This window comes from Rhinoderma darwinii, chromosome 7 (assembly GCF_050947455.1).
Source record: "Rhinoderma darwinii isolate aRhiDar2 chromosome 7, aRhiDar2.hap1, whole genome shotgun sequence".
Taxonomy (NCBI): Eukaryota; Metazoa; Chordata; class Amphibia; order Anura; family Rhinodermatidae; genus Rhinoderma; species Rhinoderma darwinii.
Window position 1 is genome coordinate 118,270,708 of NC_134693.1, and position 11,164 is coordinate 118,281,871.

General features: G+C 46.0%; 1 long non-coding RNA gene across 1 annotated transcript; it reads left to right on the forward strand.

Moving 5' to 3' along the window:
- Nucleotides 1-2,564: 2,564 nt before the first annotated feature.
- On the forward strand, nt 2,565-2,930 carry LOC142657355 (uncharacterized). Its single transcript, XR_012849907.1, has 2 exons — nt 2,565-2,729; nt 2,849-2,930. It is a non-coding gene; the product is annotated as an uncharacterized LOC142657355 (long non-coding RNA).
- Nucleotides 2,931-11,164: the final 8,234 nt, after the last annotated feature.

The window sequence follows — 11,164 nt, forward strand, 5'->3', positions numbered from 1 at the left end:
ATATGAGATGTAAGTATGTCTGTTATTAATATATGACTATGTACAGTGTTATTGTGTATAAAAATATCTGCTGTTTAATAATAAACTGGAATATATGAGATGATATAAAAAGATCTGTACTATTAATGTTTTGGTGTAAAATTAAAAGTTCTTACTCATTTGGTCAAACTTTTTCTAATCTATCAAACTCATACTATGTAATGAGAGACAAGTAATGGAAGGATTAACGGCCTAATGTCCTCTACAGACTGCTATAGAAATACATTATCCTCTGTTAAGAAAATGATTGTGTCTTAGATTTACAGTAACAGAAATATCAGTGTGTCTGGTGTACAGAGTGTGGACCCAGATCATGGAACTCCACCAGTCACATCTTCTAAAATGTCAATAGAAATCCTATTAAAATAAATACTATTTGTAGAAAATTAATTGTTGAGGGAACATTCAGACTACACACCCCAAGAAGTAGATATGATACCTAGATAATATAAGATAAAGAAACCTATAGTCAAAGAAAACTTAAATGTGGTGGTTGTCCTAAATTCCAGGAGGTCACATTTACTGATATGTATATTTTTGTTGGCAGTTGGGGCAGTCCACAAGAGGATCCAGGACTATAAAACTATCACCGAGGGTCTCCGTCTGCCTCAAATTATTCCGGAAAGAATAAACTCCAATGCCTGTGAATATTACTTATGTGGTTGAACCTATCGATTCCTTTATCTCTCTATTTATCTCCATTGACTCTAATGCAGTCACGTGGTCTAATTGTGTCCTGTGTTTATCTCATTCTACAGTGGACGTCACCAGCCGCTTTGATCGAGTTTTTTGGTTTGGGGACCTCAATTTTCAACTGAAAGAGGACAGAAAAAACGTGGAATCTCTTCTGAAGAACATTAAAGGAAGAGATATGTCCAGTCTCCTCAAACATGACCATCTGAATGAAGCCAAGAACAACGGTACATTTACTAGTAGACAGATCTCTATCACTTCTCAGCCTGTATTATTACCACATACACCTCGACAGATCAATACAAATCACTGTCATGATGGTTCATATGTTCTCCACATTCTTATATAGCCCTACATCACTTGCACATGTTTTTAATACTGACATGTTTTTTTTTCTTTTAATTTAAGGGTCCATATTTGTAGGGTTTAAGGAGCACACCATTGAATTCCTTCCTACATATAAGTTCGACATTGGCACAGACACCTACGATACATCAGAAAAGCAGAGAGTCCCATCATATACGGTAAGATATCTTATTTCCAGGTCTACAGAGCTAAAGAAAGACTACATTTCATGAATAGATTTTCATATAATAAATCCCCTCGCCCAAGGTAATGAATTGTTATTATAGATGGAGAAATAATTCTTACGAACAAAGCATCCAGTCCATTTTACTTGTAGTGAGTTTGTCATCGTCTCCCAGTGTAATATGTCTTCGCCTAGCATGGCTCAAAGATACTTATTTAATTAAATCTGTGTGACCAAGTCAAACCTTAAATGCAAGATAGTCTCAAAATTTATATTTCTTAAATAAAATAGGCCGAAATGTTCAGTCTATGATGCTATGAGGTTTATAAATAAATTATAATATGATTGCACTGATGATATTTGTTATTTTTATGACCTCTACAGGACAGGGTGTTGTTTAAAAGCCAATACGAGGGAGACGTGCGAGTCCTGAAATACGACTCTTGCCCTGTTTTGAAGACTTCAGACCACCGACCCGTTTTTGGTATCTTTGAAGTAAAGCTCAGACCTGGTTCAGATAAGTAAGTCATGATTTCCTCCATGTTGTTGGTATGATCCTTTCAGTAGCCGCCATTACTACATGGGCCTTATAGCCAGAGCTCACACTTTGGGGTAGGTGGCTGTATACCTGGGTGACAGTACTGGAGTAATCTAGGATGTGAAACAAAACAATTATTGTGTGGTTACCTGCTAACATTATCATATGTCTTACATCAATATATTTCTCATTCCAGCATCCCATTGGCTGGTGGACGCTTTGACCGCAAGATCTATTTGAAGGGCATTAGGAGGTTAGGACAAAAAAAGTAGCTGCGTCTGTTCATGTCCTTACAGCACATAAGGTGAGAGCATTGTACTTGTCTATTATGTTTGCTGTGAGAATGTTCTTCCATCTCTTAAGTCTTCCTCTGTATCAGTAATTTATTTTATCAACCAACATAAAGAAATTGTAAATAAGTCATTCTATCTTCTAGTTCAATTTTCTTGTATTCAGATATTTATTTAATTTCTAAATGAAGGTTATAAAAGTTTTAGAAGAAAACTGTAAGCATGTATGTAGTATAATAGATTGGTGGGAATTGATTAAGACTGACGTTTCATACACCGGTCTTAATATAAAAAAACATGGAGTAAAATGTGCCTAATTTATTAAAAGGCCCACACCTTAACTAATAATCCATGTTATTATGATAAATGTGTCGGCCGCTGGTGGCTTTGCTCCTTCAGCTACTCTCTGTCCACTTTTTTAGAAAAGTGCCGTAAGCGGCAGAAACTACATGATAGATACAAGGAACATTGTTATTGATGTAAGACATTACTTGGCATCTTGCAGGACTCCTAAGGAACATTTACCATCTTAGGTGCATAAAACAATGATTCCACCTTTGTCAACATCAGAAAGTTCCTGTAACATCCTGAACAGCGCAGCTTTAGATCAAACCCATCGCTTGGATCAATCATCTTCAAGGTTTGTAGTGTAACCGCCAGGATCAAATAGGAAAATCCACAATAAAACCTCTTCTAGATTTTGTGACTGCCAAGAAACACACATTAGTAGAGCATTAATAGCAAATATTTATCTTGCAGCATAAACATCAATTCCGCAGTATATCTGGCGAGAACTGCGCTCCCTGTGACCGGAGGAGCCGCCATCATTGCTGATAGAAAGGTAAGTTCCTCTAGATATGTCCCCTCTATATTTGGTAAGCAGCCTGAATGATGAATATTTAATAGGATTGTGTGCTTCTCCCCCCAGAAAAAGTCAGCAGATACAAACAGACCATCAACATCAATGCCAATAACAACCGAGGGCAGAACCCGCCATCTTACAAGTATTCCAATGGCGAGACTTCACATTTTCTACATCTGTCACAGAAGAGACATCAGTGTGGTTACCGGTGCATCAATGTTACCCAGAAGACCAGGCCCAGAACAGGAGAACATGTCATCTCTTCCTGTGTCTCTGGAATACAGATTTCCCACCACTTACTGATACTACTGTGACATCTTCTATTGTTTTTGCTGGATCTTATATAACATCATCTTTACCATTATATATGTTGATCCACAAAAACCTTAAATAAATCTTTAACATCAATTCATAAGTGTGACTGGTATTTATTAGTGTGTTCAGTGCCCGGCTACAACTTGCCACAGTGTATACAATTCACTTATCTGACCATTCACAGCGCTATTTGTGTGACATCGCGTTTAATCCAGTTGTAATGACAGGGGGGTAGGGAAACAGACAGTGAGCCCTAATTTACCCACCACTCGGCCTCTGCCTACTTGCAATGACCCAGCCTAGGCGACGGGGTACAACTGGGCGACGGTCCCTACGCTCAGTAGGTGCACGACAGACAAACAGACAAGGGGACACAAGCAAGGGAAATGGGGCAATTCCCCACGGCAACACCGTGAGCAACAAGAGAGGTGAACGAGCCGAGTCAAACCAGGAATGTACGAGGTACCAAACGCAGAGCAGGAGAGTAGTCAGAAAGCCGGGGTCAGTATGAAGAAAGGTCAAATAGCTAGGAGCTGCAGCAAGGCCAGGAAACCACACGAGAAGAATCACAAGCCAAGCAAAGGAGGAACAGGAAAGGCAGGTATAAATAGACAGAGGGCGGGAGCTAGCTCCGTCTGGCCAGGCTGCGATAGGCTCTCCCACTCCTAAGCCTGCCATCCTGAGTGGTGGAAGATGGAGTCAGTCTCAGAGACATAGAACCAGGTGCAGACTGATTACCCATGGGCGTATACACAGAAGTTGTGCCTGGCAGATCCTTTACAGTACCCCCCCTTTTATGAGGGGCCACCGGACCCTTTCTAAGTGGACCTGGTTTATTGGGGAAACGAAGGTGGAACTTCCTGACCAATACCCCAGCGTGAACATCCCGGGCGGGCACCCAAGTCCTCTCCTCAGGCCCGTATCCTCTCCAATGGACCAGGTACTGGAGGGAGCCCTGGACCATCCTGCTGTCCACAATCTTGGCCACCTCGAATTCCACCCCCTCAGGGGTGAGAACGGGAACAGGAGGTTTCCTCGAGGGAGTCCAGGACGGGGAGCAGCGTTTAAGGAGGGAGGCATGAAACACGTCGTGTATACGAAAAGATGGGGGCAACTCCAGTCGGAAGGAGACAGGATTGAGGACTTCAATGACCTTATACGGCCCTATAAACCGGGGAGCAAACTTCTTGGACGGGACCTTAAGGCACAAGTTCTTAGACGATAACCACACCAGATCCCCGACCGTAAACAAGGGGTTAGCAGAACGTCTTCTATCAGCCTGAGTTTTTTGTATACTCTGGGACGCCTATAGGTTCTTCTGAACCTGGGCCCAGACTGTGCACAGTTCCTGATGAACGACCTCTACCTCGGGATTGTTGGAACTACCAGGTGAAACGGAGGAGAACCGTGGATTAAACCCAAAATTACAGAAAAAGGGGGAGACACCTGACGAGTTACTGACCCGGTTATTAAGGGAAAATTCGGCGAGTGGAATGAATGAGACCCAATCATATTGACAGTCAGAGATAAAACACCTTAAATATTGTTCTAGAGACTGATTAGTCCTCTCAGTTTGGCCATTAGTTTCAGGATGGAAGGCAGAGGAGAAGGACAGATCAATCTCCAACTTTTTACAGAAGGCTCTCCAAAACAATGAAACAAATTGTACCCCTCTGTCCGAAACAATATTCACAGGGACCCCATGGAGACGCACGATGTGTTTGACAAACAAGGTAGCTAACGTCTTAGCATTGGGTAGTTTCTTGAGGGGCACAAAGTGGCACATCTTACTTAAGCGGTCTACTACCACCCACACCACCGACTTGCCTTGAGATGGGGGAAAATCGGTGATAAAATCCATGGAGATATGGGTCCAAGGTCTCTGGGGAATGGGCAAAGAACGTAGTAAGCCCGCTGGTCGGGACCTGGGAGTCTTGGACCTGGCACAATCCTCACAAGCGGCGACGTAGGCCTTAACGTCTTTAGGCAACCCAGGCCACCAATAGTTTCTGGCAATGAGGTGTTTGGTACCCAGGATGCCTGGATGACCAGATATTGCGGAGTCATGATTTTCCCTAAGTACCCTTAGCCGGAATTGCAGGGGAACAAACAGCTTGTTCTCAGGAAGGTTCCCGGGAGCTGAACCTTGATCAACTGCAATTTCAGAGACTAAATCAGAATCAATAGAAGAAACGACTATACCAGGAGGCAAAATAAAAGCAGGATCTTCCTCCGAAGGAAAAGTTGTATCTGGTAAAAAATAGCGCCCATCGAGCTTGTCTCGGGTTTAGCCTCCGGCCAGATTCTAGGAAAACCAGATTCTTGTGGTCGGTAAGGACCGTTACCTGGTGCCTAGCCCCCTCCAGGGAGTGGCGCCACTCTTCAAATGCCCATTTAATGGCTGAGTTTGCGGTTGCCAATATCATAGTTACTCTCAGTGGGCGAAAACTTCCTGGAGAAGTAGGCACAGGGACGGAGATGGGTGAGGGACCTGGTACCCTGGGACAAGACAGCCCCCACTCCCACCTCGGATGCGTCAACCTCCACGATAAACGGCTCCATTTGGTTGGGCTGGACCAGCACCGGGGCCGAGATAAAGCACTTCTTAAGGACCTCAAAAGCCTGGACAGCCTCAGGAGGCCAGTGGAGGTGATCAGCACCTTTGCGAGTGAGGTCCGTAAGAGGCTTAGCGATGACCGAGAAGTCAGCAATAAATCTCCTGTAATAATTAGCGAACCCCAAGAAACACTGTAACGCCTTCAGGGAGGCAGGTTGGACCCATTCCGCCACAGCCTGGACCTTGGCGGGGTCCATGCGGAATTCATGAGGAGTGAGGATTTGACCCAAAAATGGTATCTATTGCACCCCAAACACACATTTTTCGGTCTTAGCAAACAGTTTGATTTCCCGAAGGACCTGGAGCACCTTCCTGACATGCTCAATGTGGGAGGACAAGTCCTTGGAAAACACAAGTATGTCATCAAGGTACACTACAAGAAATACCCCCAGGTAATCTCTTAAAATCTCATTTATGAAATTCTGGAAGACCGCGGGGGCATTACACAACCCAAAGAGCATGACGAGGTATTCGAAATGACCTTCGGGCGTGTTAAACGCAGTCTTCCACTCATCCCCCTCTTTGATGCGGATAAGGTTATACGCCCCCCGTAGATCAAACTTAGAGAACCATTGGGCCCCCTGGACTTGATTAAAGAGATCAGGAATCAAAGGAAGGGGATACTGGTTCCTTACAGTGACCTTATTCAAGTTACGGTAGTCAATGCATGGCCTAAGACCACCATCCTTCTTCCCTACGAAGAAGAAGCCAGCACCTACCGGAGAAGTAGAGGGGCGAGTGTAACCCTTGGCAAGGCATTCCTGGATATACTCTCTCATGGCTTCACGTTCGGGACAAGAAAGGTTAAATATCCTACACTTAGGGTGCTTAGCTTCTGGTACGAAATCGATAGCGCAATCGTATTCTCTATGAGGAGGTAACACTTCGGAGGCCTCCTTAGAGAAAACATCTGCGAAGTCCTGAACAAACTCAGGTAGCGTGTTCACCTCCTCAGGGGGAGAAATAGAATTAACAGAAAAACATGACGTCAAGCATTCATTACCCCATTTGGTAAGCTCCCCAGTATTCCAGTCAAACGTGGGATTATGCAACTGCAACCAGGGAAGGCCTAAAACCAAATCGGACGATAATCCCTGCATCAACAGTACAGAGCACTGCTCCAAATGCATGGAGCCAACAAGGAGTTCAAAAACAGGGGTATGCTGAGTAAAATAACCATTAGCAAGAGGAGTGGAGTCGAAACCCACTACCGGGACAGGTTTAAGCAAATCAATCAAAGGCATAGCTAGAGACATAGCAAATTCCACAGACATGATATTAGCAGAAGACCCTGAATCCATGAAGTCACTGCCGGTAGCAGACCTACCACCAAAGGAGACCTGAAAGGGAAGCAAGATTTTATTACTTGTCATATTTACGGGAAATACCTGTGCGCCCAAGTGACCTCCCCGATGATCACTTAGGCGCGGAAGTTTTCCGGCTGCTTATTCTTACACCTAGGACAGGTGTTCACTTGATGTTTGTCATCCCCACAATAGAATCAAAGACCATTCTTCCTGCGGAACTCTCTACATTGTCGGGGGGACACAGAGGCCCCGAGTTGCATAGGTACCTCCGAGACTTCGGTGGAAGAGCGAAGCAACGGGACCTCGGGAGGCATCATGGGGGAGTCAGAGGGGAAAACACAAAACCATTCAAGTTGTCGTTCCCTGAGACGTCGGTCAAGTCGTACCGCTAAAGCCATAACCTGGTCTAAGGAGTCAGAACAGGGATAGCTAACTAGCAGGTCTTTCAGGGCGTTCGACAGACCCAACCTAAACTGGCACCTTAAGGCAGGGTCATTCCACCGAGAAGCTACGCACCACTTCCTTATGTCAGAGCAATACTCCTCCACAGGTCTCTTACCCTGACGTAAGGTCACCAGCTGACTCTCGGCAAAGGCAGTCCTGTCAGTCTCGTCATAAATGAGTCCGAGAGCAGAAAAGAAACGGTCAACGGAGGAAAGTTCAGGGGCATCAGGAGCCAGGGAGAAGGCCCATTCTTGGGGCCCTTCCTGGAGCCGGGACATAATTATACCCACCCGCTGGCTCTCCTGAGGAGTGGGGCTTTAAGCGAAAGTAGAGCTTACAACTCTCCCGAAAGGAGAGAAAAGTCCTCCGGTCCCATGAGAACCGGTCAGGCAACTTGAGGTGGGGTTCAAGAGGTGAGGTGAGGGGTACTACCATGGTGAGCGTCAGGCTGGTTGACCCTCTGAGCCAGGGCCTGGACCTGTAGGGAGAGACCCTGCATTTGCTGAGCCAGGGTCTCAAGGGGGTCCATAATAGAGTGAGGGGCCAGGGTAGCCTAGGTATATGGGCTTGTGATTATGTAATAACAGGAGGGTAGGGAAACAGACAGTGAGCCCTAATCTACCCGCCACTCGGTCCCTGCCTACTTGCAACGACCCGCCCTAGGCGACGAGGTACAACTGGGCGACGGTCCCTACGCTCAGTAGGTGCACGACAGACAAACAGAAAAGGGGACACAAGCAAGGGAAATGGGACAGTTGCCCATAGCAACACCGTGAGCAACAAGAGAGGTGAACGAGCCGAGTCAAACCAGGAATGTACGAGGTACCAAACGCAGAGCAGGAGAGTAGTCAGAAAGCCGGGGTCAGTATGAAGAAAGGTCAAATAGCTAGGAGCTGCAGCAAGGCCAGGAAACCACACGAGAAGAATCACAAGCAAAGGAGGAACAGGAAAGGCAGGTATAAATAGACAGAGGGCGGGAGCTAGCTCCGTCTGGCCAGGCTGCGATAGGCTCTCCCACTCCTAAGCCTGCCATCCTGAATGGTGGAAGATGGAGTCAGTCTCAGAGACATAGAACCAGGCGCAGACTGATTACCCATGGGCGTATACACAGAAGTTGTGCCTGGCAGACCCTTTACACCAGTGGTAGGTGACAGGCCATTGTATCATATGTACACAATACAGAGAGTATGGAACATGCCGCCATATGTACTGGATTAGGTCCTGTGTTGGACAAAAAGTGACAGGAGATGTAAAATATTGATATATTTGATAGTTGTTTAAATTTCAGTTCCATAAAATGTAATGTTGGGCTCTCTTTACAAGCGGAGAAAATCACATTAAGCAGGGATGCCGCTAGAGTGACACAATCCCCACAGATCTCAGATTGGACAAACAGGCATGGTGATAGCTGCCAGTTGAGATTGCCAGTTAGGGCAGAAGTTACAAAGTGACTGATCAACCAAAAATACTTTGTATTGCTAGTCTGAATGGTGTATCGCTAGCTCAGCATTTCATATGAGAACAAAGACCCTCTGCAGCACAAGTTTAAGTTGAGACTGAACCATAGCAAACACATTGTCCCATTCTCACAAGTTAAATCAGAAACTGCCAAGTATAGAGCCTATTTATTAGTGAAACCGTCAAGCTTATGTACTAAGTATTATAACCGTGAAGACTGTGCCTCTGTTGGAGTAAAGTTCTGTTCAGCATCTTATACCTGTGTCGTCTGAAGTTCTTGCTGTGCAATTTCCTCTGCGGGGCAGTAACCATCCTAAACCCCCTCCCACCTGTTACATTTGTCCATACTAAAGTCCATTACTCCATTGAAGTCGCCAATTAGTAGCAGTGGATAATCTGCAAGGGCTTTTTTTCAATAAACTCCTGTACCACACCCAAGACAGAAGGGTAAAAGACACGGGTCGCCTCTGATCTGCTTCAGCCCTGCCGCGACGCAAACCCTTCACAGCTTGCCTTACCAAAAAATGCTTGGACACATCCTGAAAACCCCGTAATTTAAATCAAAACGCCAACCCAGCAATGAAACGATTCACCTTAGCCAGAGAAAACTCCGCCTCCCAAGCATCCCCCAACCAGTATAACAATGCCACCAACCTGTCTTGATCCGTGCTGACGTTACCCAACACTCTTACCCACTCCTCCCACTGCTGCCAACAAGCCGAATAAGTACTCCAAGTCGCACTAGCCAACGACCGTTCGATCAACCGTTCCACGGGACCGAAACCAGATCCCATAGATGTTCCGGGCAAGCCAAACCGAACAGCTCCGCTCCCGGTGCCAATTGACGAAATTGATCCCACTGCGAGCGAGAAAGAGCATCAGCGATACAATTGTAAACCCCCGGTACATGCACCGCAACCACCCACGTGTTTAAGTACAAGCACACCAAGACTAAGTGACGCAACAACTGAACCACAGGTGGAGAAGATGCCGATACGTTATTAATCGCTAACACCACTCCCATGTTATCGCAGTGGAAACGAACCTTTTTATTCCTTAGAATGTGCCCCCAAATGGTCACCACAACCATGATGGGGAACAGCTTAAGCAGGGCCAGATTCTGTGTAAGACCACTGATCACCCAGCTGTGTGGCCAGTCCCCAGCACACCATTGACCGCCTGCATACGCACCAAAACCACCGGACACCACCACGTCAGTAAACAGCTCCAACTCGCTCATATCCTTTACCGGCGACATCCACAACGATCTACCATTATATTGCCCAAGAAACGCGTCCCAGACCTGCAGATCCGCCCTGTGTTCCACCACAATCCTCACGAAATGAGGGGATGCCCGGATACCCGCTGTCGCTACCGCCAATCGCCTACTAAAATCTCTACCCATTGGCATAATCCGACAGGCAAAGTTCAACTTCCCCAGCAGAGACTGGAAATCGCGCAAAGTGATCTTCTTCAATCGGCAAGCACGCCTCACCTCTTGACAGTAATTTATCCTCAGGAAGCCTGCACTCGAATTGCACTCGAATTGCATTGCAACCGAATCAATTTCGATCCCTAGAAAACAGATGGTAGGGACAGGGCCCTCAGTTTTACCAGGCGCAAGAGGAATTCCAAAATCCGTCGCAACCTTCTGCAAGGAATACAATAAATAACCGCAAATAGGGGAACCGCTAGGGCCGACACACAAATTATCGTCAAGATAATGTATTAACGAATGCACCCCAGCTACGCCCTTTGTCACCCATTCCACAAAGCTACTAAATGCCTCAAAGTATGCGCAAGAAAGGGAGCACCCCATTGGAAGACACCTATCGACATAAAACCCCCCCCCGTTCCAGAAGCAACCCAACAGCTGTGGGCTCTCCGGATGGTCCGGCAGCTAGCGAAAAGCCGCCTCAATGTCAGTTTTTGCCAACAACGCCCCAGGCCCCGCCTCACGCACTGACACCTCCGCTTTGTCAAATGACGTTTAAACAACCGAGCATAAATCGTGATCTGTCCCATCATTTACCGACGACCCCCTGGGAAAAGACAAATGCTGAATCAAACGG